The sequence below is a fragment of the Nerophis lumbriciformis genome, linkage group LG23, assembly GCF_033978685.3.
Source record: "Nerophis lumbriciformis linkage group LG23, RoL_Nlum_v2.1, whole genome shotgun sequence".
In the NCBI taxonomy this organism is placed as follows: domain Eukaryota; kingdom Metazoa; phylum Chordata; class Actinopteri; order Syngnathiformes; family Syngnathidae; genus Nerophis; species Nerophis lumbriciformis.
Window position 1 is genome coordinate 26,791,221 of NC_084570.2, and position 8,369 is coordinate 26,799,589.

Here is an 8,369-nt window from a genome sequence, read left to right on the forward strand (position 1 = left end):
GCACACACACACACACGCACGCACACGCACACGCACGCACACACACACACACACACACACACACACACACACACACACACAGTGTGTATAAATATAATATAATATAAAAAATATCGATGTAATCATTGTAGTATCAACTGTATACCTGATATCTTTACAATTGATATATGTGTAGGGGGGCTATCCTCCAACCAGGGATTGTACTTTATTAGTACAAGTACATTGTACACCAAGGCCTGGCCGCAGATAAATATTTAAGGCGTTTGGTTTACATATGAATCAAGTGTTTGGATGTATTCAATAAATCGATGTATTTTTGGTTGCCAAAAAGTGATTCAAAGTAATACTTTGATATTGACACATGTCATCTGTGCATATGTTACTAGGATACTCTCAGGAGATGTACAGGTGACATGTGACAATATCAAAATGTTATTTTAAATCACTAACATGTTGTTTGGGGTTGATTTTAGCTTTTTAAAGAGTACTTCAATAAGTAAACAGTACAGTACGTGTACTTTATCATATATGTAATTTATGGGCATAAAGAATACTTCAACATGTAAAAAGTACAGTACATGTACTTTATCATATATGTAACTTATGGGCATAAAGAATACTTCAACAAGTAAACAGTACAGTATATGTACTTTATTATCATATATGTAAATCTCTATGGGTATAAAGAGTACTTCAACATGTAAACAGTACAGCATATGTACTTTATTATAATATATGTAAATCTCTTATGGGTATAAAGAGTATTTCAACATGTAAACAGTACAGTATATGTACTTTATTATCATATATGTAACTCTCTTATGGGTATAAATAGTACTTCAACAAGTAAACAGTACAGTATATGTACTTTATTATCATATATGTAACTCTCTTACACATATTATAATAAGTTAATAACAATGAAGACAGACACACTAAACTAATTCTGCTCATTTAACAGACACAATCCACTTTGCACACGTTTAGTAGATAAGCTTTGCGTGTGCTATCAAGTTTGCACATGTTTTAGTACACGCAAACTGTTGGTTGATCAGTAATATGAGCAAAGTTGTCAAGAGATTAATTGTTTTTTAATCACATCTCTTTTGCAAAATGGTGATTAATGAAAGTAAACTTCATGCACAATTCAAATTAACTTTAAAAAAAGACCCCAATATATGTACAAAAACTGTCAGAATGTCATACTGGAGCATTTAAAAAAACATGTTTTACTTGAATGCACGTCATTTATTTACTCAAAACATGCTAACATTTGGGGATAGGTTGATTGGCAACACTAAATTGGCCCTAGTGTGTGAATGTGAGTGTGAATGTTGTCTGTCTATCTGTGTTGGCCCTGTGATGAGGTGGCAACTTGTCCAGGGTGTACCCCGCCTTCTGCTCGAATGCAGCTGAGATAGGCTCCAGCGACCCCCCGCGACCCCAAAAGGGACAAGCGGTAGAAAATGGATGGATGGATGCTAGCATTTGTACCTAAAGTCATGTCACGGCCAATAAATACTTTTTAACTGTTCTTTTACTAGTTTTTTGTTTTCTACTAGTTTGTTGTTTTTTAATACTTTTTGTTTGTGTGTTGTTTGTTGTTTTTTTACTAGTTTGTTGTTTGTTTTTTACTAGTTTTTTTTTACTAGTTTTATTTATTTATTATTATTTTTTTACTAGTTTTGTTTTGTTTTTGTTTTTTACTTGTTTGTGTTGTTTGTTGGATTGTTGTTGTTGTTTTGTTTTACACATTTTTGTTTGTTTTGTTTTTTACTAGTTTGTGGTTTTCTTACTATTTTGTTTTTTTACTAGTTTTTGTTTGTTGATTTTTACAAGTTTATTGCTGTTGTTTTATTTTTATTTATTTTTTTTTACAAATTTTTTGTTTGTTGTTTTTTACTAGTTTGTGGTTTTCTTACTATTTTGTTTTTTACTAGTTTTTGTTTGTTGTTTTTTACTAGTTTGTGGTTTTCTTACTATTTAGTTTTTTACTAGTTTTTGTTTGTTGATTTTTACTAGATTATTGTTTTTTTTACTTGTTTTTTGTTTAGTTCTTTTTACTAGTTTTTTTTTATTTTATTACATTTTTTACTAGTTTTGTTTGTTTGTACCAGTTAGTTTTTCTTACAATTTTTTTTAATTTTTTACCTTTTTTTTGTTTTTTGATTTTTACTAGTTTATTGTTGTTTTTATAAGTTTTTTTGTTCAGTTTTTTAAAACTAGTTTCTACTAGTTTGTTGTTTTTTACTAGTTGTTTGTTGTCTTTTACTAGTTTGTGTTGTTTGTTGGATTGTTGTTGTTGTTTTTTTTACTATTTTTTGTTTGTTTGTAGTTTTTTACTAGTTTGTGGTTTTCTTACTATTTTGTTTTTGTTGTTTTTTTAACTAGTTTTTTGTTTGTTGATTTTTTACTAGTTTGTTGTTTTTTTGTTTTGTTTGTTTCCTACACCATAAGATGTGGGCGTGGTTTGTTGCCATTTTTAGCTTTGATAGTTTTTAGCCATTTTTCAGCGAAAAAAAAGGGTCCTACCTTAACCAACTCCTCCTAGGGACTTAGACCAAATTAGTCGCGGTTAAAATGACAGATACTAAACATATACTGTAGGCGATGATAAAATGCGAGAAAAAATATCCTACACAATAAGATGTTGACGTGGCATGGTGCCAATTTTAGCTTTGATGGTTTTTGGACCATTTTTCAGCAAAAAAAAGGGTCCTACTTTAACCAACTCCTACTAGAGACTTTGACCAAATGAGTCGCAGTTAAAATTACAAATACTAGACATGTAGACGGTGATAAATTGCGAGGAAAAAAATCCTACACCATCAGATGTGGGCGTGGTATGGCACCAATTTTAGCTTTGATGGTTTTAGCCATTTTTCAGTGAAAAAAAGGGGTCCTACTTTAACAAACTCCTGCCTGGGACTTTGACCAAATGAGTCGCACTTAAAATTACAGATACCACACATATAAGCGATGATAAATTGTGAAGAAAAAAAAATCCTACACCATAAGATGTGGGCGTAGTATGGCGCCAATTTTAGCTTTGATGGTTTTAGCCATTTTTCAGTGAAAAAAAGGGGTCCTACTTTAACAAACTCCTGCCTGGGACTTTGACCAAATGAGTCGCACTTAGAATTACAGATACCACACATATAAGCGATGATAAATTGTGAAGAAAAAAAAATCCTACACCATAAGATGTGGGCGTGGTATGGCGCCAATTTTAGCTTTGATGGTTTTTGGCAATTTTCTGTGAAAAAAAGGGGTCATACTTTAACAAACTCCTCCTAGGGACTTTGACCAAATGAGTCGAGGTTAAAATTACAGATACTACACATATAAGCGATGATAAATTGCAAGAAAAAGAATCCTACACCATCAGATGTGGGTGTGGCATGGTGCCAATTTTAGCTTTGATGGTTTTTGGACAATTTTTCAGCAAATAAAAGGGTCCTACTTTAACCAACTAGGGACTCTGACCAAATGAGTCGCAGTTAAAATTACAGATACTACACATGTAGGCGGTGATAAATTGCGGGGAAAAGAATCCTACACCATCACATGTAAGCGGTGATAAATTACGAACTAATTCAACACAAAACACGAAACGTTAACAACTCGGCTCCACAAATTCAGATATTGACCGATGGGTCAGTACCGGTTCATACCTACTCGTAGTGGGTGGAGCCTAGCGGTGAAATCTGACCCACACCATCACCAATCAAGCTGTCATTTCTGTGCTTTAGTTGATTGGATCTTCGTCCTAACCAGTGTTGGGACTAACTGTAACGTCGTTAGTTTCGGCGGTAACTAGTAATCTAACGCGTTATTTTTTATATTCAGTAACTCAGTTACCGTTACTACATGATGCGTTACTGCGTTATTTTATGTTATTTTTTATGTAGTATCGGCTAGAAACAGAAGATCTGAATGTGTTTTATTGGAGCGCTGCAGTGTCTTACTTCTGTGTCGCGAGGAAAAGAAGAGGCGTGCAGAGAAGAGGCGTGCTTTGTGTGGGTGGGGGCGGGGGGGCCTCCCAGACCGTAGTTGAGGGGCGCACGGAGACGTTTCTCCAGGGCTTATGTACTTCGGGGCTAACAACCTTCACTTTACCCGGAAGTGGGTCTTTACAGCTGGTGAATGACGAGGCCGGCGGTTTGTTGCAACTTTGTGACTTTATTGGACGCAGCCATCCACCAAGCTAGAGCACCTGCACGCACTCACTGTCGCCGCTCGCTCACCTCTCTCGCCCACTCACTCACTGACGTCACTCACCTCACATGCTGTCATGTCTTAAAGGGCCACACACACACACACACACACATACGCTACTCTCATAACAACTAACAAGACATCATGGTGAAGCCAGAAGTCGAGTTTCTTAACATGGAGACATTGTCAATACTTTTCTTTTGTCGAGCACAAAGAAAATAACATTTTAGTTAAATGGAAGTTGTGTCTTGGATCAAAGATCCTATCTACTTAAAGTTAAAGTTAAAGTGCCATTATGTTGCAGCTATTTAAAATAGTTTTGTCAATTTGTTCTGGCCTGAAATAAATTGGCCCTTTGAAACATATCTTTGTCTTTGTGTGTTGTATGTAGACCACATTGCTTTCTGAGTTCAGTGATGCAAATGCATGTCAAGTTGATCAACAGATTGTATTATTCTCCAGTGCAATAACAGTACTGAAATGAAGGCTAAAAGGGCATTAATGGGAGCCTAAAAAAAAAAGGAAAACAAAAGAAGTAACTAAATAGTTACTTTTCACAGTAATGCATTACTTTTTGGTGTAAGTAACTGAGTTAGTAACTGAGTTACTTTTGAAATAAAGTAACTAGTAACTGTAACTAGTTACTGGATTTCAGTAACTAACCCAACACTGGTCCTAACTGACATGTAGCTTTAAGGTTGGGGTCAGTTCATGCAGAACCGTTGATATCGACACTGCCATCGCCCCCTTGTGGTGAAAAATTCTAAGCATCATAACTTCCTTCCATCTGCTTTGATCTTACTGAATTTTTTAATGGTGCATCACGGTAATGGGTGGGACGCAACTGCATGACTACTGCGACACCTTTATCGCTCCTTTGTGGTGAAAATGTATAATAGTAATAACTTCCTTGCACAAGCTACGATTTTCCTGAAATTTTTGAAGGTGGGTTGGGGTGTTGGGTGGGACGCAAGTGCATGACTACTGCAGCACCTTTATTGCTCCCTTGTGGTGACAATCTATAATAGTAAGAACTTCCTTACACAAGCATTAATCTTCCTAAAATGTTCAATGTTGGGTCGGGGTGTTGGGTGGGACGCAACTGCATGACTACTGCGGCACCTTTATCGCTCCCTTGTGGTGAAAATCTATAAAAGTAATAACTTCCTTACACAAGCTCCGATTTTCCTGAAATTTTTGATGGTGGGTCGGGAGTGTTGGGTGGGACGCGTGACCGCAAGTGTCATGCGTTAGGACCCGTTCAACGCTGCTTACAGCTTTAATTTATTTATATGATTTGTTTGTTTTACAGATTGAGCACAGGAAGTGAACAAACGTGTTAGAAATTGCTCCGAATTGTAAAATGGGCAGGAATAAATAAGTTCTGCTTCTTTCTACTTCTTTTCGAACATGAGAAACTGTACATATGTGATGTACTATATTGTAATTGGGTGCATGTTCGAAACAAACTAATACCATGATAGATAGAAACTTTAGCTGAGTTGATAGACTGGTACATCTCCATTCATTTGTTGCCTACAAAAAGTAAACAGTAAGTAAATACCCCGTGCACACCCCCCACACTGATTTATTGCATGTCAAGTGTTCACCTCAAAATTGCTGAGCGGGGATTCATCCCTGCGGAGGGCACAAGTGTGCCGACCCGACATGTACCACAACACGCACACACGTCTCTCGTTGTGCTGACAATGGCTTCAGATCATGTGAGACCCTTCTGAGTGACTGGGACTCATGTCCTAGTCCGGACCAACACAGGCGTCTTTGTGCTCCCTCCACCATCCGTGAGCATCCATCACAGATGGAGTTGACAGGCCACTGCAGCCATGCGCCAGGCCGCACTACACGCCAACACACGTGCACCAGACATCATGCCACATTTTTATTCACTACTTCACTGGCGATGACAGAGTTACACACCCAAAACTCTGACTTCCATGTCAAATTGACACAACACAACTTCAAGCATTTTGAATAAAATAACATGCAGTAGATCAGGGGCATCAAACTCGTTTTCATTGAGGGCCACGTCGCAGTTATATATATATATATATATATACTTATATACACAGTACATATACATACACACATATATACCGTATATACAAACATATATACATATATACACATATATATACACACATATATATGTATATATATATATATACATGTATATATATATATATACACATATACATATATACATATATATGTATATATATATACATATATATGTATATATATACACATATACATGTATATGTATATATATATATGTACATATAAATGTATATATATATATATATATATATGTACATATAAATGTATATATATATATATATATATATATATATATATATATATATATATATATATATATATATATATATATATATATATGTATGTATGTATATATATATATATATATATATATATATATATATATATATATATATATATATATAGTTATGGCTGCCTTCAGAGGACCGCTTGTAACACTGAATAATATATTAATTTGCCGATGCATTTCTATTTTTTTTTACGTATAACACTGTAAAGAATTATCTGGAGATTTTTAACGGTAAAAAACTGGCAACTTAGTTACTACAATTTTATTGTAAAATATACAGTGTTTATTTACAACATATTACTGTAACTGGAAAAACAGTACCGCTGTTTAAAAAAAAAAAAATTCTGGCAACTAAGCTGCCATTTTTTTATCGTAAAAAAACTACGTGATACAACTGTAGAGTTTTTTATTTATTTATAGTAGCGTATTTTCCCGCCTATAAGTTGCTACTTATTTCCAATGCTTTGAACCCTGCAGCTTATAAAACGGTGTGGCTAATTTATGGATTTTTCTTTGCTCACGGCCATAATGTTTTGTATTTAACAAATAGTTTTCATACAAGACCGACAGAGTCGCTGAAAAGGTGTGTTACAGTTTGTGCTATGGCACCATCTTTTGGACGAGTTCGCTCACTGCGGGGTGAACATTTACAATATTTCCTTTTTTTTAGTGCTTTCAACCGGAAGTAAAAGTGCCGTTCTGTCTTCTAGCCGTCCATAGCGTTCCTACTCATATGGATTCTACATTCATCACTCCAAGCAAAGTTTGTAAGTTTTACAATATAATTAAAACAATTCTTACTTACTAAAGCGTCCCATGTGTGATGTCCATAGAGTGCTTTCATGCATATGTTTACACGCTATTGTAATGTAATGAAGCTAGCGTCGTTAGCATTAGCTAATTACAAGTGTCTGGGTTAGTATTAACTTACAATGGCATTCTCTTTGTATTGTTTTTGTTTCTCAAATTCCTCAGTAAATTCACCAAAACGTCTCTGTGGAGTTATTGAGTCTGTTTAGCTGATTGAAAAGCTAGCTTGCGCAGCTAGTGGGTCCATGACGATGACTTCTGTTTTGTTTGATCAGCCGTTTAACTGCCGTGTTACAGGCGCCGTTTGGAAACAATTAAGGTATGTACATTTACAAAATATTTTGTACCGGTATATAGTCCGGTGCGGCTAATATATGTAAAAATATTTTTTCTTTAAAAATTTGGTGTACAATTGCTATAGCCTAGAAATGGCGATAATATGCTATAAACCGTAAAATCTATTTTCATTTTTTACAGTGTACACTTTGCTGGATAACTTACTTTAAAATCATAAATCAAGCAGATATTTCAGTATTTTGATTTGAACAAAAAAAATTATTTGGAAAGTATGAGAAAATAATATTTGTGGCGATATCGGATAACAATACAGTTTAAAAGATTTGCATTACATTCTTACACATCCAGCAAAATCATGTGTGACCTATTATTAATCTTCTCAACAGAATAACAATATTAACAACATTGATCAACATATTTATGTACATCCCCTTTTTGATTGGTCACCTGTTGCTAGGCAGATTAGGCGATGATGAAATGCCTGTCACACTTACCCGCTGTGTGAATGACAGACTCGGGGCTGGACACAAAACAAGAGGATTAGTAAGGACTAACTGAAAAAGTGCTCTGTATTAAATATAAAAGACACATTAGAAAACAATGTCACCCCTGACAATGCCAACCTTCTGCCAGCGGAAGCTAATCTGAATTAGCCGGTGAGCCGTCCTGGAAGGAT